Source organism: Peromyscus maniculatus, chromosome 1 (genome assembly GCF_049852395.1).
Source record: "Peromyscus maniculatus bairdii isolate BWxNUB_F1_BW_parent chromosome 1, HU_Pman_BW_mat_3.1, whole genome shotgun sequence".
Lineage (NCBI taxonomy): Eukaryota > Metazoa > Chordata > Mammalia > Rodentia > Cricetidae > Peromyscus > Peromyscus maniculatus.
The window spans coordinates 103,701,384-103,727,613 of record NC_134852.1 but is presented as its reverse complement, the minus strand read 5'-3'; the positions used below and the strand labels follow the sequence as shown (position 1 = coordinate 103,727,613).

The 26,230-nt window shown below is 42.6% G+C and overlaps 1 protein-coding gene across 1 annotated transcript in view; it reads right to left on the bottom strand.

Moving 5' to 3' along the window:
* Rab30 (RAB30, member RAS oncogene family) overlaps window positions 1–26,095 on the bottom strand; it is a 99,618-nt gene extending 73,523 nt beyond the window's left edge. Inside the window, exon 1 of the mRNA XM_006991889.4 lies at window positions 25,904–26,095. The gene's annotated coding sequence lies outside the window, so the exon portion shown is untranslated. The remainder of the gene's footprint in view (window positions 1–25,903) is intronic.
* Between the last annotated feature and the right edge of the window lie 135 nt (window positions 26,096–26,230).

Sequence of the window (26,230 nt, the reverse complement as noted above, 5' to 3'; positions counted from 1 at the left end):
TATTCCAGGGGATCCAAGGTCTTCTTCTGGTTTCTGTAAGCACCAGGCATACATGTAGTGCACACACATTCACACACAAAATTTAAAGTATTCTTAAAAAAGGAACTCCTCGAGGAGTTCCTCTCCCAGAGGACCAGAGAAATCCTTTTTCCCTCAAGGGCCCCTGTACCCAAAGACAAGGCAGATTCACAAGCCTTAACCCTGCCCTTTCTCCCCTAGCCACCACAAATGCCAAGTATCCTACTCTGGACATGCTGGCCTGAAAAGTTTGAAAACAAAAATCCCGGCTATCGCAGTGATCCTGTCCAGTCTCCTCATAAGCCAGAAGAGAAAATAGTTGAAACTTACTTTTTGTTTCTGACTCATTAGGTAAGCATGTTCTAATAGCCAGAACACAAAGATCAGACATTGGCCTTCTCTGTGGACCTCTTTCTGACCCTCCACCAAACATATTTATCTCCTTTTGATTTCCTTTGTGGTTTGTGCAAAATGGGTCCCACCCCATCTGACGTCCTTGCTTGAGGGCTGAGGATCCCACACTCTGAGCCCTGGAGCTCTGGCTTTGGGAGGAGTTATCGTTGATTCCTGATCTCATTTCAAATCGCGTCACCCACATGTTCTCCAAAGTGCATTCCCTGCGGCTGGGACACAGCGTGCACGAGTTCTGCACATGGCCCTTCTGGGCTGCCCTTCCCTTCTGCCTGCTGGAGCATGTGATCTGCAGAACTCATTGGGGCCAGAAAAAAAAGTCACAGTTAAAAAGAATCTTGTATGTGTGTGTTAGGTTCATGCATGTGTGTATATGACTATATGTATATGTTTGTGCACACGTGTGCCAGGGGTTGCTGTTGCATGTTTCCTCAATTGTTTCCCCATCTTATTGTTTGAGACAGTTTATGTTCGGTAGTTTTATGTCAACTTGACACAAGCTAATGTCATCTGAGAGAAGGGAATGTCAATAATGAAAATGCTTCCATAAGAGCCATAAGGCAAGCCTGTACAGGAGTTTCTTAATTAGTGATTGATACAGGAGGGCCCAGTCCATTGTGGGTGGTGCTATCCCTGAACTGGAGGTCCTGGGTTCTGTGAGGAGCAGGTTAAGCTGGGCAGTAGGAGCTCACACCTTTAATCCCAATGCTTGCGGGAGGCAGAGACAGGTGGATCTATGAGTTCAAGGCCAGCCTGGTCTACAGAGTGAGTTCCAAGGCAGTCAGGGCTACACAGAGAAAATCCCATCACAACAAATTAATTAATTAATTAATTAATTAAAATAAAAAGAAAGAAAGAAAGCAGCAGGCTGAGCAAGGCAGAGAAAACAAGACAATAAACAGCACTCCTCCACGACCTCTGCATCAGCTCCTGCCTCTAGGTTCCTGCCCTGTTTGAGTTCCATCCCAACTTCCTTCAGTGATGGACTACAATGTGGAAATATAAGCCAAACAAACCCTTTCTTCCCCACCTTGCTTTTGGTCATGGTGTTTCATCACAGCAATAGAAACCCTAACTAGGTGAGGGTCTCTCACTGAACTTGGACCACACTACGTAAGCTACACTGGCAGGCCAGAAAGCCCAGGGATCCTCTTGCTTCTGCCTCCCCAGTACTCAGAAAACTTGCACACAGCCAAGCCTGGCTTCTTCCATGGGTACTGGGGAGATGAATTCGGGACCTCATGTCTGTTTGACAAACACTTAACCAACTGAGCCATCTCTCCAGACCCACAAAATCCTGTTAATAAAATTAATGTTCTTTTTTTCAAAAGCAGCTGCCTCCACAATAAGACAAACCTGATTATTTCCTCACCCTATCTCTATAAAAGATTCATTGATGTTTGTACAAAGAAAGGAGGCATGTGTGACTCTTGAACATGGAGGTCAATAGAAAGTTTGGGGAATTCAAACGGGCTTTGGAGAACATTGCAACCTACCTAGTGATTGTTAGTCAGGTATCTATAGAAATCATTCCATCTTAACATTCAAAGGAGGCTTCCCCATCTTCTTTATAAGGCACAATCACGTTAACAGTAAACATAGCGTAACCATTCTCGTTCTTCCATTCATACTGGCCCTTCCCTGCTTTGGAGGCCCAGGTACTCTGAAGACAAATAGTAGGAACTATAACCTTCACAGGCTCGTTCCTTTACAGAATGGTCTCCCCACATGCAACTTTACTACCTCATGACTGTCCCTGGGGGATAAGGACCCCCATCTGATTCCTTCGTGAGCCCTGAATGTCCAACAGACAGCCTGGCACATAGCTGATGCCTCAGAGTAGTCGGGTGAAAATGGGAGAGAGGAGATAAGTTAAGGATATGCTTTAGATGCTGCCTCTCTAAAGTCCAATAGTAGATGCTTAGTCCCAGGCTACAGTGGTGCCACAGCCAGAGGCAGGCAGAGCTCTCTGAGTTCAAGACCAGTCTGGTCTTCGGTCTGCATAGTGACTTCTGGGACAACCAGAACTACATAGTGAGACCCCGTCTCAAAAAAAACAAAAAAAAAACAAAACAAACAAACAAACAAACAAAAGGCTTGACCCTGACTTCTGCTCACCACCTGCTCTCTTCCTGCACTCTCAGTATCATCATCAGCCTTGGGACCCTGGCAAGAGCCTGGTCCATGCTCTTGGTCTTTCACTCTCCAAAACTACAAGCTACATGAAACTTTTTCTTTATACTTGACCTGGCGAACCAGTTTTTGTTACTCATAAAACAAACAAACAAAAACTAATACTGTCAGGCTAAAAAAAAAAGGACCAACACTGGGACGGGAGCTCAGTGGTTAAAAGCACTGGCTGCTCTTCCAGAAGACCCAGGTATGAATCCCCGCACTCACATGGTGGCTCACAACCATCTGTAACCACAGTTCCAGGGCATCTCACACCCTCTTCTGCTCTCCACAGGTATGATGCACACATAAACATACAGGCAAAACACCCATACACATTAAAGAAAAGGTTTTAAAACAGGAGAAACAGTAAGGGTGGGGATAAGCAGCTGAACATTAATAGACAGTTGTCTGATGCACACATGTTTTGTAAATAGACAAATGGGGGGAAAAAATGAAATGAGCAGTGGTACCAAGGGATGAAAGTATAGAGCTTTGTTGTAGGATAAATACAATCTTTCACCGGTTTTTAAAACATTTTTTCTTGCTGGGACATGGTGGCGCACACCTTTAGTCCCAGCTCTTGGGAGGCAGAGGCACATGGATCCCTGGGAGTTCCAGGCCAGCCTGGTCTACAGAGTGAGTTCCAGGACAGGCTCCAAGAGCTACACAGAGAAACCCTGTCTTGGAAAAACCAAATATATATATATATATATATATATATATATATATATATATATATATATATATATTTGGAAATCATGGTATCCCCAGACTCAGTGAAGTAAAATTACTTGGTGTGGCTTTGGTAAGGGCTGCTGGAAAGGTGACTATAACATTGAACTTACTTTTTCACAAGAGTACAAATAATGGGAGAAGCTGGACCTCATTTGTGGTTAGCTTACTTGAACTTTTCTCACAACGATTCTCTCCTAAGAGCAAATGGGGCTCCCACATAGTACATTGATCACTTTGTCTTTCTATTGGCCAATTGATGGTCACATGATCCAAACTAGACCAATCATTACTCTTTCAGATATTCTACTAGGACACAATCAGAGTATAGGTTGGTCCTTTTCTCATAACAACAGTGAGATTTAAAGGAATTGAAAACATAAAATTGCACTCAATTTTCTGCAAGTCTAGAAACAAAGAGACAAAGTCAGTGGCCACAATTCCTGCCACACAAGAGAGAAAGAAAGGCAAGGGGCAGAATCTTGACAATTTGGAGAGCCCAGTGTAGTTTAGGTGCCCAAGCAACTCATTTTCTTCCTTCATAGGCAAACAAAGCATGTGTTTTAGCATTCTTTACTGTTCACTGGAACCACACACTGATTATAGTTGGTGTAATGAGAACACAAGAATGGTAACTCTCCCACCCCATTGCTCATTAAAACTTTCCGTAGGGGATCTTCCCCAACTTGGCATTCAGAGGGAAAAAAACCTCAGAATTTGGAGACAAGAAAGAAGGACACAAGAAAGAAGGAACCTGGCCTCCTGGAACTTTAAAGGCAGCCTAATCAGAACAACTAGGTTTACCTGGTTAACACAAATCACTAAATTTGGGGGTTGTTCAGCATTAACTGCTCTAATACTTCCTGGTCTCAGTTATGTAATACCTCAATGTTTTTCCTAAAGGATCCTTCTTTGCTCATGTGAGAGTTAGGCTTCTTTCACTTACAACTTCAAGAGTTCTAACAATCAGGAAGAATAAATAGGAACCACTGAAACACCAAGGAGACAGAAATAAAAAACAGCTGGGTGGTGGTGGTGCATGCCTTTAATCCCAGCACTTGGGAGGCAGAAGCAGGTGGATCTCCATGAGTTTGAGGCCAGCCTGGTCTACAGAGTGAGTTCCAGAACAGCCAAAACTACACAGAGAAACCCTGTCTCGAAAAACTAAATATATATCTATCTATACCTATACCTATCTATCTAATATATATAAATATATATATGGCAATCCCCAAATGTCTAGGAACACCTAAACATTTTCTCAGAACAGATTGACATTTCCAACAAACTGAAGACAACATACAAAGACCTTTTTTCCTGTTTCTAGGAGCTACTAGCTTTAAGCTCACATGCCATAGCAAATTGCTCTTTTCCTCATCCCCTTCATCCTAGAAATGTGCATGAAGTTATGACAGCCCTGACTTGAGGTTTCCCTATTGCTATGCCCTCAGGAACTATCATCTAGAATTCTAGCAAGCATGGTAAAGCTCACTAATCATAAGTAGCCTCTGCTGCTGTTCCAGAACTTACTAGGAAAGAGATCAAGACACGACTCCAAGAATTTGACTTATGAGGCTGTAAATAGTATCGTTTGGATAAGTACAGGAGCCCAAGCAGTGTTTACAATGATGAGTATTCAAGAGTCACCAAAGCTTAAGAGCATTTCTAAAACAATAAATGAGAAGGTTACAAATAAACAGGAGAGTGATGCTAGAAAGCCATGCTGGCCAATGATAGCTGTCAGGACTTGGACCAATGATGATAAGGTTAAGTATGCTATGCAGGGTCTGGAATGGTCTCTCAAGGAGCCAAATTTGGTCTGCAACAAGCATGGTAACATAGTATAATGCATTCTGCGGCTGGTTATTAAGCCCTTTAATACTACATGGTGAGTTTTTTGACTTCCAGAACAACCAAATGAAACTGGGGTTGTCATCAGCGCTCGTTTATGGCTAGGAAAACAGGCGCAGACAGGTTGATGCTCACAGCCCAAGATTTTGTGACTTGAGCCAAGTCTTGGCTTCAACCTCCTGAACTCGGATCCTGTCTCTAGTTCACTGCAGCCCACGCTATAGAACACAGGGCACGGGAAGGCCGGCAGGAGAGCCTTCCCAACACTCACAATTCATCCACATGTCGGCAGTTGGTCTCAGTGTTCCATAAAGCTACATGTCAGAACTTTCTAGAGGGTTTAAAAGGCCTATGATAGATGTGTGACTTGTCTCCAAAACCAGCTGGGAAAACATTCTCTGACTAGACACCAGGACCACCAAAGATCTTGAAAGAAGAGTCAAAGGATTGAAAGTGCTGAGACTTCCATGTGGTCCAGCCAGAATCTTGTTCAAGGTCTCTGAGGACAAGGAGACAGGGTATCTTAAGAACTAAAAGATAAAGTGGAAATTACCCTTAGTTAGAGACAGAGTCAAGATCAAACCATTACATCTACCTGGCCTCAGTGAACATTATCTCTGATGATTTTTATGAGACAATTCTAAGACACTAATTCACTAATTCGCACTAATTCTAAGACACTAATTTGTCTTTACTGGGAAAGACAAAAAAAAATAATAATGATTTAGTAAGAGCAATTTAGAGCTGGTGATGGATCACCTCAGAAGATAACACAGGAAACTGGAGGCACAATTCCTTCCTTCAGTGAGTTAGAACACTTTAAGAGTTGATACCACATGATGATCACTGCTCTCCTAAGCTCCATGGATGAAGCAGGCTTATGTTTAGCACACTTCCTTAAAAGACAAAACAGGGTTTAGGACCTGAAGCAGCACAGAGTAAAAGATGAGCAAAGATTGACAACTTGGCCTTGAGCTACTACTCAGTGTCTTGTTAGCTGTGGCCTTAATCAAGCCATAACTTCTGTGAACCTCGGTCTCTATGTCTCTAAAGTGATCAACACCTGCCTTACAAGACTGTTGAGAAAATAAAACAAATCTGTGGATGTAAACACAGGGACTGGAGAGCTCAGTCCTTAAGCACTTGCTGCTCTTGCAAAGACCCAGGTTCTGTTCCAAGCACCCACATCAGGCAGCTCACAACTCCTTGTAACTGCAGTCCCAAAGGATGCAACACCTCTTCTGGCTTCTACTGGCTCCAGTACAAACTTACATGAACTTACACACACACACACACACACACACACACACACACACACACACACACACACACACAAACACACACATACGGGGGTCAGGGGGAGGGGCAAGAAGGAGAGAGAATTAAAATAATAAGAACACTTGTTGCTCTTCCCAAGGACCTGAGGTTCAGAGTTCCCAGCATCCACGTTTGAGCTTACAACTCTCTGGAACTCCAGTTCCAGGGGATCTAGCACCCTTTTCTGTCTTCTATGGGCACAAGACATGCATGTAGTATACTTGTATACATTCAAGCAAAGAACCCATATACATAAAATAAAAATAATAAACCTTGGGACTGGAGAGATGGCTCAGTGGTTAAGAGCACTGGCTGCTCTTGAAGAGGTCCTGAGTTCAATTCCCTGAGTTCAACCATGGTTCACAACCATCTGTAGTGGGATCTGATGCTCTCTTCTGGCATAAAAGCATACACGCAGATAGAGCACTCATATACATAAAAATTAATACATAAATCTTTAAAAAATAATAATAAACCTCTTTTAAAAATAAGTAAATAAATCTTAAAAAAATAGTATAACACAGTCCTGGCTTAGTAGCTACTTAATAAATGTTAGCTACTGACTATACCCCAGCCTCCACTTTACCCTTTTGGTATTATAATTCCAATATTCAGTAATTCCTAATACTTTACCAGTCCTCAGTATGAAAGGCTTGTTCATTCCACCCAGTGTCTTGGCCATCTCATTCGCTTTTATGAACCACAACCATCTGTGACTTTAGTTGTCAACATCTCAAATAACTCTGGGCCCTTGGGCCTCTTACCAATCTGCTCCATGCTTCCCAATTCCTTTTAGAATACTTTAACCACGGGATCCCTCTTCAATTTTATAATCCTTCTCCCATACAAGAGGAACACTTTGTAGATACCTACACTTTGTGTGTGTGCCTGTGTGGTGTGTGGTGTATGTGTTCTTGTATCTACAGGTCCACCCATACACATGCATATCCAGAGGAAGATGGCAGCGGCCTCCTATCACTTTCTACCTTACTCTCTGAGATAGGGTCTCCCAGAGACCCGGAAGCTCCTGGGATCTGCCTGTCTCCACCCTGAATTCTCTTACCCACTGAGCCATCTCTGCACCCCCATACTTAGATTTAACTGTCAGATTCAACTAGACTTAACACAAGATAAAAGGGAGCTCAGAGATTACCAAAGCTTATTAAATGGTACTACTCCTATGACCGTGAGAACACCATAAGAAGGGTGAGGTTCTGTGATCTCCCACGACGTCCTCCTGGTCTGTAGGGTCACTTCTTCAAAACATCTTCCTATCCCAAAACAGGTCTAGTGCCCCTCCTCTGTGTTCCCGGGTCCTGATATGCACCAGTGTTGCCACTCTGACCAAACTGTATGGTGTGTCTCTTTTGCTGGCCTAAAACTGCATTATAGGCAATTTCCTGCCAAATCTCAATTGCTAGTATCCATAGTAGCTGGTAGTATAGTAGATATTAGTGTTTAGTTAATTAATTAGTGTGATGGAACACAAATATAGTACCCTTCACCATATGGCAGAAATTGATCAGTGAGACCAAGAGAAACTATAAACAATCTGGTCTAATACAGATCATCTGCTCATTGATATGGAAACCAAGTGTCAAAGATATCAAATAACTCCTCCCAGGTACCATTAAAAGCATCGAGAAAATGGCAAGTGATGGCAGTCACCTGCCATTGGGACTGAGTTCAAAGACAACCATCACCTCACACTTAGCCCAGAGAGAGGCCGTGTAGTTTACTGGATGCATGGGCTCCAGGTATCATTTTGTTTCTGCCATCTACCAGTCATGTGATTTCTAGCAGGTTATTTCATCTGAGTCATAATTTCTCTATCTGTTAACTGGGCTATTAATAACTCCCAAGTTGTTGGGAGTTATTAAATCTGCCAACATACATAAAGCGCCTAGCAAAGCAGCAGCACTATGTGCGAAACAAGCGTTTACTGGATGAATCATGAGTGAGTCCCTGTCCAGCACAACACAACTTCATGAACCTGGTTTAGACTTTGCTTTTAAGTCTCTGCCAACATGGAAGGTGGCAAGGTTACCTATAATTATAATTATATAATCATATAAATATATAACCAGTCATATAATCGGAGACTGGTTCCTTGGTAGAATTAGATCTCAAAGCCACTCTTTAACTTCACCTCTTACAACCTACTCACAGTTCCCTTCATCCGAGTTGCCCTCCCCATGGTCCTCACATCACAGGAAAATTACTCATCCTCTACTGCCTAGCCAGATTTGTTCAATATTATAAAGTTATAATAAGAATGGCTTATTGTACATTCAACCATTTCTTAGCCATAACTATAAAAGCAAAAAGCAGACAAACTTTTTGTAGGTAACATTCCAAACAGAATTAAATCCTACAGAAATAACACTGGCTCCAAATTGATGTCACTGAATTTGGAATCTTCAGTAACACAGTATAGCTCTAGCCAAGAATGATAGAAGTAGAGACAGACGGAACTCTTATGAGTTCAAGGCCAGCCTGGTCTACACAGGAAATTCCAGGCAAGCCAAGGAAGAGACTCTGTTTCAAAAACAAAAACAAACAAACAAACAAAAACATACAAAACTCCAGCTCCAGCAGGTGGGGCTTTCACCACCTCAAAGAGAGCACTTAAAGTACCACACTAGGTAAGAATTGTCCAATATTTTCAAATTTTATTATTCTAATTTTTTATTTTATGTGTATGGGCATTTTGCTTGTGTGTGTATTTGTATACCAGGCACATGGTTGTTGCCAGCAGAGACCAGAAGTGGGCATCAAGTACCCTGAAACTGGAGTGACAGATGGCTGTGAGGTACCATGTGGGTGTTGAGGATGGAACCCAAGTCCTCTGGAACAGTAAGTAGCCAGTACTCTTCACTGTTGAGCCATCTCTCTATCCCCCTCATAAATATTTTTAATCAGGATTATTTGAGGATCTTTGTTTTTGTTTGGGTGCATGAACCAAATCTGTTATCTGTTTTAAATGTATTACATGTATTTATTAAATATATTTGTGTGTGTGTGTGTGTGTGTGTGTGTGTGTGTGTGTGTGTGTGTGTGTGTGAGAACATATGCCATAGTGCACATTTAGAAATTAGAGGACAATGTGTGGAAGTAGGTTCTCTCCTACCGCATAGGTGCCAGGATGAGTGGCAGGCTGTCATGTTGGTAGCAAGTGCCCTTACCCTCTGAGCAGTCTCACCAAAACTTAATCATTCATATATTGAGACTTGAAGAAGAAAGATGAAAAGGAAATACTTATTTCAGATAGACATATTTCTTTCGGTCTTTCTCAAAAGCTTAGTTCCCCATCCCATACATAATTCTTCTAGGATAGAGGAATTTCTTCTGAGGTTTACTACCTGAATTTTCTGGACTAGTGGCATTCTTCCCAAAGTTAACTCTTAGAAAGCAAAATTACTGAATCTTGACCAGAAAGGCTTACTCAACTTTCTTTTGTCTGCCAAAACAATTAAAATTTGGCATGGCTAATTAAAATTGCTCTCTAAGACAAAGTCAGAAACCTATGTGTGGGTGGGAAAGAGAAAAGGAAGTAAGAGACAAATTCGGAAATGCTAGTGCTGGCCCAAAAGTTGCCCAAATGGCAAAGGTGACCACTTTTCACAACTTTCCTGAGACAATCAGAGTTCCACATAAAACCAACATTAGACTACGACGATTTCTTCTTACAATGGCCACTGATGTGATTTGGTATATGTACTTTCACAAGACTTTTCAGTCAATGAATTTATAAATAAGGGAGAAATTCCGTCAGACCATGAGTCCAAATTTATTTATTTGTTTTTAGTGAATGAATTTTATTTTAACATCAGGTCTCACTATATAGCCCTAGCTAGCCTGGACCTTGTTATGTAGAATAGGCTGGCCTCAATTTCACAGAGCCCAGGTTGCCTCTGCCTCCAGAGTGCACCACTATTCCTGACATGAATCCCAATTTTGGTTCAAAATAATACCATCACCATATACCATATAAACGTTTTTTTTCTTATCTTTTTTTTTCACTTTACAAAGCAACCACAGTTCCCTCCTCCTTCCCCTCCTCCCACTCCCCCCTCTCCACCTTCCCATCATCCCACCCTCCATCCACTCCTTAGAGAGGTTAAGGCCTCCCATGGGGAGTCAACTAAACCTGGCATATCAGGTTGAGGCAGGACCAAGCCCCTCCCCTCTGCATCAAGGCTGAGCAAGGTATCCTTCCATGGGGAATGGGCTCCAAAAAGCCAGGTCATGCACCAGGCATAAATCCTAGTCCCACAAACAGACCAAGCCACACAACTGTCACCCACATTCAGAGGGCCTAGTTTGGTCCCATGCAGGTTCCCCAGCTGTCAGTCCAGAGTCCATGAGCTCCCACCAGCTTGGGTCGGCTATCTCTGTAGATTTTCCATCATGATCTTGACCACCCCCTTGCTCATGTAATCCCTCTTCCCTCTCTTCGACTGGATTCCAAGAGCTCAGCCCAGTGCTTGACTGTGGATCTCTGTATCTGCTTCCATCCATTACTGGATGATAACAGTTAGGGTATTCACCATTATGATTACAGCAGAAGGCTGGTTCAGACACCCTCTCCACTATTGCTAGAGTCTTTGCTAGGGTCTTCCTTGTGGATTCCTGGGAATATCCCTAGCGCCAGGTTTCTCCCTAATCCCATAATGGCTCCCTCTATCAAGATATCTCAGCCGGGCGGTGGTGGTGCACGCCTTTAATCCCAGCACTCGGGAGGCAGAGACAGGCAGATCTCTGAGAGTTCGAGGCCAGCCTGGTCTACAAAGTGAGTTCCAGGAAAGGCACAAAGCTACACAGAGAAACCCTGTCACGAAAAGCCAAAAAAAAAGCTATCTCTTTGATTGCTCTCCCTCTTCATTCCTCCCCGAACACAACCATCCCGTTCCCTCACATTCTTTCTCATGCTCTATTCTCCCCCTCCCACAGTTTACCCAGAAGATCTCATCTATTCCCCCTTCCTAGAGTGATCAATGTGTCCCTCTTGTCTTCCTTGTTACCTTGCTTCTCTGGGGCTATGGATTATGGCCTGGTTATCCTTTGCTTTACATCTAATATCCACATACGAGTGAGTACATACTGTGTTTGTCTTTCTGGATCTGGGTTAGTAGGTAAACTTTTTTAAAGATTTACTTTTATTATTTTTAATTATGTGTGGGTTTGTGTGGCCTCCTGGAGCCAAAGTTTTACTGCTGTCTACAACAGGTACTGGGACAAATGTGGATCCTTCTCTAACTGTTGGCCCATCTCTCCGGTCCCAAATACAGCTTCACTTTAATTTGACCCCTAAATCATGTCTAAGAACCACCACTAGCCTTGCTCACTGGAGGATGTCCAAAATCCCCCTGGCACTAGGCACCATCCTGAGACCTGAGTCGGGTTTAGTCCTCACAGCTACAGTGAACTCTAAGGAGTGGTGTCTCTCTTCCCTCCAATTTTATCCTTTTGTCTCAAATTAATTTCAATCTTACCAAACAATTTCAAGTCCATTACTAAGAATTTACATATAGCCTCCACCCAAATTACTCAAATGTTAATAATGTTTTACCACATTTTTCTTATCATTCTCTCTGCTATAGATACCATGTTATCTCTCAGTATGTAATATTTCATTAAAAGCCAGGATTATTCCCTCATATTTCCACAGTACAATTATCAAAATCAGGAAATTAATACTGACCTTAAATCTAATCCAGTTTCAACTCTTTTTTTTTTTTTTTTTTTAAAATATCTTTTTTTTTTTTTTTTTTTTTTTTTTTTTTTTTTTTTTTTTTTTTTTTTTGGTTTTTTCGAGACAGGGTTTCTCTGTGTAGCTTTGCGCCTTTCCTGGAGCTCACTTGGTAGCCCAGGCTGGCCTCGAACTCACAAAGATCCGCCTGGCTCTGCCTCCCGAGTGCTGGGATTAAAGGCGTGCGCCACCACGCCCGGCCAGTTTCAACTCTTAATTGATTTTTTTTACCCACTGTACAAATAGAATTCATTATGGCAATATGAATTATATCAATAGACAAAGAGAAAATTTTCTTTGATCCAAGAACTAATCCAGGCCATGTGTCGCATTTAGTTTCTATTTGTCCTTCAGTCTCTTTTGCTTCAGAAGATTCCTTTCTTTCACACTCCACCTTATTTTGTGAGACAAGTCTTTCACTGAACCTGAAGCCCCTGTTTCAGTTACACTGGCTGGCCAGCAAGGCCCAAAGATCCACCTGTCTCTGCCCTTCCAGTGCGTCGGATGACAGGCATCCACAACCACACTCAACTTTCAAGTGGGTGCTGAAGGTCCAAATTCAGGTCCTCGTGTTTACACAGCAAGGCCTCTTATCCAGCGAGCCATCTCCATAGGCCCTTGAAGTTATACATTTGGGGAGGGATTCCGCAAAGTGGTGGTATGTTTCTCTCAGAAATATAGTTGCCTCATGATTGATATTGACTTTGGTCAGTTAGTAAAATTGGTGTCTGCCATCTTTTTCTACAGTTAAGGTTTTTTTTTCCCTTTACAACTAATGAGCACCTATCTGTGAGGTGATGCTAAGGCAGGCATCCCCTGCCATAGATAATGAGAGCTTTGGGGAAAATGGGACTTGTCCATTGTCATAAAGCTTAAAGATACCAAGACATAAATGCAAAGTCATATGCAAGTTCCCACATTGAGGTCTCTCCTAAAGGTCACCAGCCCACCATGGCTAAAGCAGCCTCGTGTGAGCTTTGTGGAGGGAGGTTACAAAAGGACCTCATGGCCCACAGAATCCTAGTCTTAAGATCTAACATGGTCACAGTCTTTCTCAGAGCTGCATCTACTGAAGTGTAAGGCATCCCAAGGGTAGCCCTTTAGACACAAGGCCTCTACACTCCGGGCAATGAACGTGGGCGTTCTAGTGGAAGGCAAGCCAGGGCACCAAAAAGCCAACCAGGAAACTGTGGATGCATTTGGACACCCAGCTGAAAGGGAAAAGCTGGGCCGTGTCTCTGCCTTGAAACCATCCTCACAGACAGACCCTTCAACTACCTGGCTGAAACTTTTCTTTCTGAGCTCCTAGTTCTTCCACTTTTTTTAATTCCCTTTTAAAATTTTTTAAATTATTTTTTAATGAGTATGGATGTCTTGCCTACATGTAAGTCTACGTACTACGTGCATGCCAGGTTCCCACAGAAGCCAAAGAGCTTCAGATCCCCTAGAAAGGGAGTTAAATACAATTGTAAACTGCCATATAAGTGCTGGGAATTGAATCCAGGTCCTCTAGAAGAGCAACCAGTGCTCTTACCGCTGAGCCCTCTCCCCAGTCTCTCTTCCTGGGGTTTTTATTTTAGTTTTGGAATAGATATTACATTGTTAATGTACTCACACAGTCCAAAACTCAACATGCCATATACTCACTAGAATAGATGCAATGATTTAAAAAAAAAAAAACAAAAAAAAAAAAACAGATATTGGCAAGGAGGTGGAAAAAGTGGAACTCTTCTAAAATAATTCATTATTTTCTTTTATCTGTTGTAAGTGTATGAGTGCTTTGTATGCACATATACATGTGCGCCACATGCTTAACTGGAGTCCAAATGGACCAGAAGATGGTGTCAAATTCCCTGAAACTGGATTTGCAGACAGTTGTGAGGTGCCGTGGGGGTGCTGGGAATCAAACCCAGGGCCTCTGGAAGAACAGCAGGTGCTCTTAACCACTGAGCCATCTCTCCAGCCCCCAAACTGGAACTCCTTTTTGTTTGTTTGTTTTTGTTCTTTGGGTTTATTTTTTTCAAGGTGGAGTTTCTCTGTATAGCCCTGGCTGGCCTCGAACTCAGAGATCCACCTGTGCCTGCCTTCTGAGGGCTAGGGTTACTCTTATACACTGCTGCTGAGAATTCCAAGGGCTAGAGCTGTCTGGAAAACAACTTGGCAGTTTCTCAAAAGGTCAAACATAGTATTCCTAGTTGACCACCCAATAATTTATTATCAAAACATATATCTATTCAAAATGTAAATACATGTTGACAGCAGCATTACTCAAAACGGTCAAAAAGTATAAGCAACTCAAATACCCATAATATGATGAATGATACATAAAATGTAGACTGTCCATACAATGGAATACTATTTGATAATAAAAAAGTTATGCAGCACTGATGAAGCCTTTGATCTATGAACTTTGAAAACATTATGTTAATGGGAGCTGTTGTTCACACAAGACCACACAGGGTATAATTCCCTGATATTAAATGACTGAAATAGGCAAATTTATAGTAGACAGGTAAGAGAACAGAGGTTGCCTTAAAGTGGGCAGGTAGGCTGGGAAAGCAGCAAGTCATTGCTAAGAGGCATGAAGTTCCTTTTGGTGGTGACGAAAAAACCCTAAAGTTGATTGTGGCAAAGATTATACAACTTGATAGACACACTAAAAACATTACATTGTATACTTTAAATGGGCAATTTATGTGATATATGTGACCTACATATCAACAGAGCTACTTTCAAAATCAATACTATATACTTGGTATGGTAGCTCTAGCCTGTAAAATCCCAGCACTTGGAACACTAGATAGAGGAATTACTTTAGGTCTGAGGCCACCCTTGGCTAGAGAATGAGTTCCAGACCAGCCTGGGCTACAGCATAAGACCCTGTCACAAGCAAATATGATACATATCTATCAAGAAATCTCAAAAATAAATTAATTAATTAAATAAGCCAAGTGTGGTAGCCACGACAGCACTTGGGGTGGGGAAGAGGCAGGCAGATCTCTGTAAAGTCTAGCCCAGTCTGGTCTACAGAACAAGTTCCAAGCCAGCCAGAGCTATGTAGAGAGACCCTGTCTCACAAAACATAACACACACACACACACACACACACACGTGCAAAGAAATCTCAGTATACGTGTATACACATACATTATCCATAATCCACACATTGTCTGTTACCTACTTTCTACCAGTAACCATGGTACTTTTTCATAATCTTCCAGGGATTCTTTGTAAAAATTCAAAATATCCTTATCCCTCACGAAATACACTTCATACTTCCTTCTGTCACTTAATATATATCCTCAGAGAGCATCCTAACTCTGTTTGTAGCTTTAAAGCTTTTCCCTCGTGTAAACATGTCCAGTCCCCTGATGTCGCACACTTCCAATCATTTTCTATCAGCAAGATGCTGCAATGATTGCACTCTATCCTTTAAATTCGTTTCAACACGAGACATTCTGATCCTAGACAGTGAGGATGAGTGGAGTAGTAGGGCCCATTGTGGGGTTAGAACAATAGTTACAACTTGACTCACCTGTTAACTGGCTGTGACCAGGTTACTTGTGGCTTCTCAGACTTAGTTTCCCTGCTTTCAGGAGCATCTTGCCTCCCTTATCACAAGCTTTTAAGAATAAATAAGATAGGCGCTCCCAGGTTACGTCTGAGATCATTTGAGTATCAGAAAGCATAAGGCTGGGAAAGGGAAGGAAGACTGATAACGGATTATAATACATTGGAAGGGAAAGGGATGAGTATGAGTGGTGGTTTTCTGAAGTGGCAGGGAGGGGCTGGAAGCTAACTGAACATATGATAAATGTAGAATGAGGGAATTTAGAAAACATTAGATGAAAGTTGTTGAGAAATATACCCTCAAGATATCCTCCCTACACACACACAGGTCATGTAAATATGATGCCCTTTCAGTGGGAAGATCTGACCGTTCCTCCTTAACCATAGGCTCAAACCTTGCATCACCAGTGATCTGACAAGCTGACCCTGCACATCCCTAAGACGCAAGGGGGTGGGACTGCAGCGTCGTCAATGGAAAAATCTAACCACAAATCCTTAAGCCAAGTTTAATGATGAGAAAATGATCAGACATTCCAATTCTAGCCTCCAAAACAACAAGCTTAAGACATTCAAAGATAACACCAAGACAAGAAGACAGATATTGCGCTACACTAAAAATAAACAACCAAAGAACACAATTATCTGGTACGAAACATACCTGACTAGATTCTGGATCAAACATTTTTTTTTGGTTTTTCGAGACAGGGTTTCTCTGTGTAGCTTTGTGCCTTTCTTGGATCTCACTTGGTAGCCCAGGCTGGCCTCGAACTCACAGAGATCCACCTGCCTCTGCCTCCCGAGTGCTGGGATTAAAGGCATGCGCCACCACCGCCCGGCTATGGATCAAACATTTTTTAAGACGAAGATTTTTATTGGGAATGGTTCAGCTGATAAAGTGCTTGCTGAGAAAGCATGAGGACATGAGTTCAGATCCTCAGCACCCATGTTTTTAAAAGCCAGGCTTAGCCAGGTGTAGTGGTGCATGCCTTTAATCCTAGCTCTTGGTGGACAGAAGCAGGTTAGTGTCGAGGCCAGCCTGGTCTACAGAGTAAATTCCAGGAAATCCTATCTCAAAAAAATAAATAGATAGATGATAGATGACAGATAGATAGATAGATAGATAGATAGATAGATAGATAGATAGATAGATAGATAGATAAAAATAAACAAACAAATAAATAAATGAAAATAAAAAAGATGGGTTCCGAGGCACAAGCAGGAATCCTAGCACTAATGGGGAGAAAAAGAGGATCCCTGGAACTCATCAGGCAGACAGCCTAAATTATCTTCATGTTTATTAAAAGACTGAGTCTTGCCCGGGCATTGGTGGCGCCCACCTTTAATCCCAGCACTCGGGAGGCAGGTGAATCTCGGTGAGTTCAAGGCCAGTCTGATCTACAGAGTGAGATCCAGGTCAGGCGCAAAGCTACACAGAGAAACCCTGTCTCCAAAAACCAAAATTAATTAATTAATTAAAAAAAAATAAAATAAAAGACTGAGTCTCAAAACTAAGGAGGGGAGAGATTAAGAAAGACATCAGACATTAACCTCCGGCCTCTACACACATACACACACATGCAAACACATACGCCACACACACACACACACAAAAAAAAAAAAATTAATAAGAGTCACTAGAGCCGGGCGGTGGTGGCGCACGCCTTTAATCCCAGCACTCTGGGAGGCAGAGCCAGGCGGATCTCTGTGAGTTCGAGGCCAGTCTGGGCTACCAAGTGAGTCCCAGGAAAGGCGCAAAGCTACACAGAGAAACCCTGTCTCGGGGGAAAAAAAAAAAAAAGAGTCACTAGAATGGCTGAGGAGATTGGAAAAGCATTGTTACAGCATAATAGTATACAGCAGTCTGGAAGAAAGCTCCTGTTCTTAAAGATTATATGTTTACATGCTTACATGCTTACAGACAAACCTTTCAGATGGCAAGTTTCAAACAGCTGTTTGGTTGGTTTTGGTTTTTTGGTGTTGTTGTTGCTGTTTGGTTTTTTAAGACAGGGTCTCACTATGTAGCTCTGGCTGTCCTGGAACTCACTATGTAGACCAGGCTGGCCCCAAACTCAGAGACCCACCTACTTCTGCCTCCCATATGCTGGAATTAGAGGTATGCACCACCATAACCAGCCTTAAAGTGTGGGTGGTGCACACCTTTAATCTCAGCACTCCTGGGGCAGTGGCAGGCATATCTCTGTGAGTTCAAGGCCAGCCTGGTCTACAAAGTAAGATTGTCTCTCAAAAAAAAAAAAAGCAAAAACAAAAACAAAAAGGTGTGGGAGTTTTCATAGTGAAGACAAATGAATTCTGATAAAAGGAGTATAAAAGATTTTAATTTTTAAAAAATAAATTAAAAAGGAAGGAAGACTCAAATAAAACATAACCCTGCTGGTGCCCAGTTAAGGTTATCAGAGTGTGCTTCAGCCAACCCTCCTGTGTCGGACTGTGACATGAACACAGTCACCAGCCAGCCAGGTCTGCCTCCGTGAAGCCTAGACTAGACTTTCAGTCAGAGAGCAAGGCAAACAGGAGGAGGTTGAAGAAGTGGGAGACTCTGGGCTCCAGAAAACCTACAGAGACTACAACATCAACATCATCATCATTTTAGCTAGGTTAATTCTAAATAGCAGAACAGCATTATTTTTCCCTTGGACACCTTCCCACTCACTGTCTTTATTAAATCTACATTTGCTCTGGGGGAAAAAAAAAGTTGTTTAACCTCATAGAGACTTGTTCCCTTATTTACATATAAAAATGGGGCTAAAATCTGCTCCATATGGGCCAATGAGATGGATCAGAAGGAGAAAGTACTTGCTATCCTGAATAAGTTTGATCTCCAGGTCACTCACACACACACACACACACACACACACACACACACACACACACACACACTCAATCAATTAATGTAATGTAAACTTCTTTTTTCTTTTCTTTCTTCTTTTTCTTTTTGAGATGAGGTTTTTCTGTGCAGCCCCAGCTGTCCTGGAATTTGCTCTGTTTATCAGGCTGGCTTCAAACCGAGTGCTGGGATTAAAGGCGTACACCACCACACCCGGCAAGTTTTTAAGCATTTTCAATCTGCATAGGATTAAAAGAAGGCAGTAGCATGCAGAATACACCTTCATAGTGCATCTCCTTTCAAAGACCCTACAATAGGATCTGAGTCTCATAGAATAAAGTAGAGTGGGAGGAAAGGTCCACCTGTGCTTCTCTATCAGAACACCCAACTCAGGACCTTGTATTTTACTGGTGACAAAATAAAAAAGACTTTATGAGAACAAGAAAAACCTTCTACCTAAAAATGACCTTGGAATCACAGGAAAGGACAACATGAACCAGCTAAGTCAAAGGTGCCAGCACCTTACGGACAGCATATATTTACGTGCTTATGTGCATGCAAATTAGTCAGCTATTTTACGAACATGTCCTAGTGAGGTTTCTGTTGCTGTGATAAAACACTAACAAAACCCAACTTCCGAGAGGAAAGCCAAGGCAGGAACTGAAGCAGAAATCATGGAGGAATATAGCTTGCTGCCTTGCTTCCAAGCTCAGGTTCAGCTACCTTTCCCAAACCTTCCAGGACCACTTGCCTCGGGGTGGTGCCACCCCCAGCGGGCTGGGCCCTTCCACATTAATCAATCAAGAAAATACCCACAAACACGCCCTCTGGTTTTGCTGTGATGCTCTTGAAAACGTTTAACAACAGCACCTGAAGGCCACACTAATATCCACACGTTGAACTAAATAATGGGCTCATTACATCCAATAAGGATTTTTGTTTGTTTATTTGTTTTATTTTGTTTTTGAGAGAGGGTTTTAAGATTTGTTTTATTTTATGTGTATGAATATTTTGACAGCATGTATGTATGTGTACCACATATAGGCCTAGTGCAGGCAGAGGTCACAAAAGGATGTCAGATCCCCTAAAACTTGAGTTACCATGTGAGTGCTGGGAACTGAACCCAGGTCCACTGCAATGGCAAAAGTATTCTTTTCTTTCGGGTTTTTTGTTCGTTTGGTTGGTTTTGGTTTTGTTTTTTTGTTTTTGTTTTTTGAGACAGGGTTTCTCTGTGTACCTTTAGAGCCTTTCCTGGAACTCTGTAGCCCAGGTTGGTCTCGAACTCACAGAGATCCGCCTGGCTCTGCCTCCAGAGTGCTGGAATTAAAGACATTCACCGCCACCACCAGTAGGCAAAAGTATTCTTAATTACTGAGCCATCTGTTCAGCTCCATGGCAGCTATTTTAAACATTATACTTATTGATAATTTTCAACATTTTATTTTTTGGGTGATGCCTATTTAGTACTCATAGTGACAAATGAGAAATAGTGTAATGAGACCAGCTGAAGTTCACATCATCAGCATTCATTGTTGGATTAGATATCAGTTTGTCAAAATTTTTAACCTGCATCTGATCATGAGGAAATAATTAAACAAATCCAAATTGTGGAATGCACTATACACAACAATAGGCTTGTGATCTTCAAACATTGTGAATGATTCAGAGAAGAATGAAAGGTAAATATTAATGGAGATTAAAGAAATTAGACAGCTTAAAGCAGCCTGTAATCTTTGATTGAAGGCCTAAAAAAAATCTCATTTTGTGTTTGTTTGTTTGTTTTTTGAGACAAGGTTTCTCTGTGTAGCCCTGCTGTCCTGTAACTCACTCTGCCTCTTAAGTGCTGAGGAAAACAAATCTTATTATAAGGACATTTAAGGAAATATGAATGGAAGCTCACATCCGGTGGCCATTAAGATCCTTATTGAAGTTGGACAGTGGTGGCACACACCTTTAATCCCAGAACTGGAGAGGCAGAGGCAAGTGGATCTCTGTGAGTTCAAGGCCAGCCTGGCCTACAGATCCAGTTCCAGGACAGCCAAGACAACACAGAGAAACCCTGTCTTGAGGGGGGGTGCAGAGTGGAGGGGGAAAAAGCCACCATGAACAACAATTATATCAGGCTTAGTGCTAGATACTTAAAAATAGAGAGATGGCTTGGCAGTTAAGAGTATTGCTATTCTCAGTCCGGCAGTGGTGGCACAAGCTTTTGACACTAGCACTTGGGAGGCAGAGCCAGGTGGATCTTTGTGAGTTCGAGGCCAGCCTGAACTACAGGGAGAGATCTAGGACAGGCACCAAAGCCTGTCTCGGAAAACAAACAAACAAACAAAAAACCACAAAACAACAACAAAGGAGTATTGCTATTCTCACAGAAGACCCAGGTTCAGTTCCCAGCACCCATATGGTGGTCCATAACCCTCTGTAACTTGTTACAGGGGCTCTGATGTCCTCTGCTGGCCTCGGAGGACACTAAATGCGTGCATGTGTACACATGCGCACACACATTTATACACATAAAATAAATCTTAAAATATTCTCATTTAACCCTCACAACAATCTTACTACAAAACAGGTTCAAAGAGCACGAACATACTGATAAGAGAAATAAACTCTAGCACGTGAACAAACACATTAACATGTGATTTCATGGGTCCTGTCTTCCTGATGACTTTCAAGGGACCCCTATGTTTTAGGTTTGGTCCCCAGCACTGAAAAAAAAAAAATCCCAAGAATCTTTCTTTAAGAATAATCTTGAGGAAGCCTCTAATTTCAAGGTTAGATTCCCATGGGAAGGAACCTGAAAATAAGTTATCTGTGGATCACATAAAATTCCTCTTCACTTGGAAATGTTCATTTGGAGACTGGCCACATTTCTACCACAGCCAAGAAAATACAGAAATTACTTCCTAAGTAATTATAACATTGTGATGTTTTATTTGTCTTTTTCCCCCTCCTGTGCAATAAAATAAAGGGGGGAAGATACATTACAGAATTTTTCATGCAGTTAGATATATCTTTACTACAGAAAAATATTGTCAATAGTTCACTCAATTGAATTTATTTTGTGTATGTGTAACTTTGCTTATCCATAAAATTCAAAAAGGCCACTGATTTAGGGAATATTATGGCCATTAGAATGATTTTTGAGAAACTAACTTGAATTTAGGAAGTTGAGTCCTAAAAGAAACCAGAACTGAAATACTTCTGAATTTCCCTAAAAATTTACCCACAAAACATCTCAAAGGCTATAGGTCTCAGAAAATGATCTGCTAATAGCATTTACATTTGACATTTCATGATTATTAATGGCATCTTTCAATATACTGATATTTTTCTTTATTTAGAAAGCATCCTTAGAGACCTAGTTTGGTCCATCCAGTTAACAAACACACAGAGCGGTCGGGCGGTGGTGGCGCATGCCTTTAATCCCAGTACTTGGGGCCAGTTCCAGGATAGGCTCCAAAAGCTACACATAGAAACCCTGTCTGGGGGCGGGGGCACAACCACGCAGAGCCCCTACTTTGCGCAAGACCCGGACACCTAGAGCCAAAAACTACCGGCCACATTGTTAATCTCCCACCTCCAAAAAATGAATCCTCCTGCCGGGCTGTGCTGTCCCAGCATCGCTCCACACCCTTCCACATCGCTCCACACCCCTCCATTAGTTCCTATGTCTTTTCTTCTTCAGAGAAATTTCTTGAAAGCAAACACTATCTCACTTGATGATGCATTCCTAGCATGGTGCACATACATCTGAACATCAGTATACTGTAGCGTGCTAAACCCATTTTATAATGAGAAAACTAAACCTCGAAAATGAATACGCCATTCCCAATATTATACATTAATTCCCCCCACTTCCTGAACAAACACCCCCCAATCAGCTGTCTCTTTCCCTGTAAGTCATCTGGATTGCTTAAAAAGGAAAAATGCAAGGCATATTCTACTTTTTCTTCCTATTCTCACATCTAATCAATCAATGCAATTATAATTTTCAAACATGGTGTCTCTCCAGTCTCCACCAATAGTCAAGCATCATCATCCCTCACTCCAGTCTCCACCAAGAGTCAAACATCATCATCCATCACCAAGACTTCAGAAGTGACCAGATTCAACTTGGCCAAGCACTTCCAAAGTTCACATTGCCCTGAGGATGAAGACCAAAATCATCTTGTCATTCAAAGCTGCATTCAAATCTCTTCTGGCCCCTTCATTCTACTCCATCTACTACTCACCCCTCTTCTCTCTGTTTGCTGAATGTGCAGTTCCTTCTGCCAAAACCCCTATTTGCTCCACTCTAAGCAACTCCCATTGCTATCCCAAATTACTTCCTGATCGATCACTCAAGTCCCTTCAAATGCCACTTCCTACAGGAAACTTTCCCTGATTGCTCCAGAAAAGGGAAGAGAGTCATATTGGGTACTCCATCCCATCTTCAACTCATTCACCAGGAAGCACAGGACATCATACTTGGAATCGTTCAATGCAGGGGAAACACTTCTCTTCATTGATGCACCACAGCACTTATCACACAGTACCTGCTCATTTGATCTCTGCTGTCAGAATAAGTTTCGGGCTTTATCATGGCGGGTTTTAACACCAGGTCAAGCAAACCAAGAAGCAAAGATCAGTGTCCCTTTGCAGATCTACAAACTGAGGCAGAAAGACATGTGCAGCTCTTGAAAGTCACAGGACAGCAGGGATAGAGCCACATGGAATCCTCCGTCCATCTCATCTCTCCTCTGTATGTCACTAAAAAACCCCCCAGTGAGTGAGGGAGCGTTGCAGGAGAAGGGATTTAGTAATAATGCAAGGTGTTACAAAAGAAGTCCCATCCATAGGCTGACTTCAAATGGTCATCGGACTTTGCATGCCTGAAGAAACACTACGGTTAAGTAAAGAGACACAACTGTCACCACACCCAGCTCCCGGGGAGAGCAGCATAAAACAACAAACTTCTCTCCGCCACAAGGAAGACAAAATGGCAGGAACTCCAACTACCTTCAGAAACACAAATGCCGCTTGGCCACTGGCACTGTTACTAGCATTGTGCCAAGGGATGGACTCTTTCCCCACCACTCACTGGAACAGAGAGGAGAAATAAAAACACTAAATTAATCAGGAACTACTGACGACTACTTCTTTCAGGAGTCATTTATGAATTATCTGTGTAAAGCACTAAAACAAACTGTTAAACCCTGGGCACTTCCTAGCAGGTGTCATGGAAAGTAAAGGCACAAGAGCTCCAGGGCTGCATTTCATTGTCCATGTGCTCCTGGGCCCAGGTTACGTCTGTCAGGAAAACCACAACCCCAGCCCTGGATCAGGCTCATCGCTGTCATCCCTCCAAGCACAGACTCCGAGAAAAAGAAATGCTAGAGCCTCTTCAAAGAGGACTCTGAATAAAAATTCACACACATACAGCCTACATCCTCCAACCCCAGGGTGCCTTGGGGGGTGGGGTGAAGGTGTGGGGGGTTAGAAAGAGACTTAGAAAAAGAGATGTGAGACTCTCCCGACACAGGGGAGATCCTGAAACAGAGAAGAAAAACCAGCGTTTATTGCAAATAGACAAGGAAAGAAATGGAATTTGGAGAGGTGGGAACGGGGTGGGCAGAGAAAGAAAGGCATAGAAGAGAAGGGCAGAGTGTCACCACAAGGATGCAGGCAACAGACTGTTGATCTTCTCCCAAATCCAAGCTGCGCCTTGCATGCCAATAAATCACTCTACTTACAAAGCCCTGACAATGGACTGTCCTTTGCTTTGCTTTCAGTAACACACAGCATTTAACCAAGTGTCACCCAGCTGCAACTCTGGAGACCTGAGCATCTAAATTAAAAATGAATAAAATTGGTTCACAGACGCTAAAACAGACAGTAATGACTCCTCCCCTGCCCCCCCCCCCCAAAAGCCTGACTCTGCTGTGAAAAGCTTTAGCATTTTAGAGTTAAGCAAATACTCTGGCATTTCTCCTTCTTTTGACATTCCTAAAGGGGGTGTGGTTGACCCTAAGTCCATTCATTTCCAAGGTTGTATATCTCTCAGCTAAGACTGGCCCCATCTGTTCTGGAATCAGCCAGCTGTTTATCTCAAAGGAACACATTTATTGCAGTGTTCATCCCCGTAACTCTTAAAAGAGGAGAGCCAGCATCATACAAGCCAGAATGTTGCCTGCCTTACTGAATGTTTCAGTTCACTGAAAAACAACATTCAAACAAAAAGCACACTAGCATGCTCCCTGGTTTCCCTGCTCAGGCTCACTGTTCTTGGATACCTTTCAGGAATGGACAGTAAAGGGTGGCAGCACGTCTAACTTTTCCTTTCCCTAAAGTGTTAAAAAAAAAAAAAAAAGTACCCAGGTTTCCTAATCGATTCCGTCTACAAACCGTTAAGTGTGTGTGAGTGGAGACGGAGCTCGTCACAGTACCATTGTCAGTGGCAAGAGCCTATTGCGAGGTAATTTAAAACACTCACACAAGCACAAATCTATCAGCTCTACTTTCAAACAATCCTGAATCCCGCAGTCAAAAAAACGGAGAAAGAAAAAGCCGCTTAACAAAAATACTGCTTCTAGCAGCCTGAGAAAACCTTCTCTATACACGTGAAATATTTCTGACTGGCACGGAGTGCACCATTAAAGGACACTGTCACCTCAAGTCCAGCAGGGGAAAAAAAAAAGCGAGACAAACGACACAACCATGCAAACATAAAATAAATCCCTACCAAACTTAAGCGACTCAAGAGAAGCATGCTCATCTTAAAAAAAATAGTGTGTGTTAGTTCAAGAGACACAAATGTTCCAAAGAAGCACGACCACCTTAAATCACTGTCTCCATTTCTCCCCACACATCACCCTTTCCCACTCAAAGCTCAGCACTGGGGCCAGAGAATGACAGGACTGCAGTCCGCCACCTTTGCCCTCCTCCTGTTTTCCAAGTGCACTTCCCAACATCCTCGCCAGCCCAGCCCCCTCTCCCAGCCTCAAAAAGGTTAAAAGGAGTTGAGGCGAGGAAATTGGCAGGCACCAGTCCTCTGGCGGGGGCAGGTTGCTGGAGTTGTTCTTTGCTGTGACCCAAATTGCACAGAGCGATTTAGCTCTTAGCAGCGCCAGTGAGAACCTCCCGAATCCATACCCCCATTCCCGGCCCCATCTTCCAAAAGAAAGCCTTGAGCACTAAGCGGGAGGAATAACTTGGGAGAACGATTTGAATAAATCACTTCAACTCACCTGGTTTGGGATTTTTCTCCCCACCCCAGGCATAAACAGAAATGATATGCGAATTAATCACGCACGTAAGGGAAGGTGCTGCGGTGTCCTAAGTCCAAGGACTAGAGTCAGTCCCTGCCCTGGTCCTGCTGCTACTCAGGGCTCAGCTGGAGCGAGCGGCAATAGCGAGCCCAGCAGCAGCAGCAGCAGCAGCAGCAGGGGGGTTGGGGGGTGGAGAGACCGTAGCACAATGAATGCAGTGGGGTTTTGCAATGACATCATCCCTCTGTCCGAGCGGCCCCAATAGCCATGCTCCAGAGCTGTGCATTCTGGGATGTGTAGTCCTCT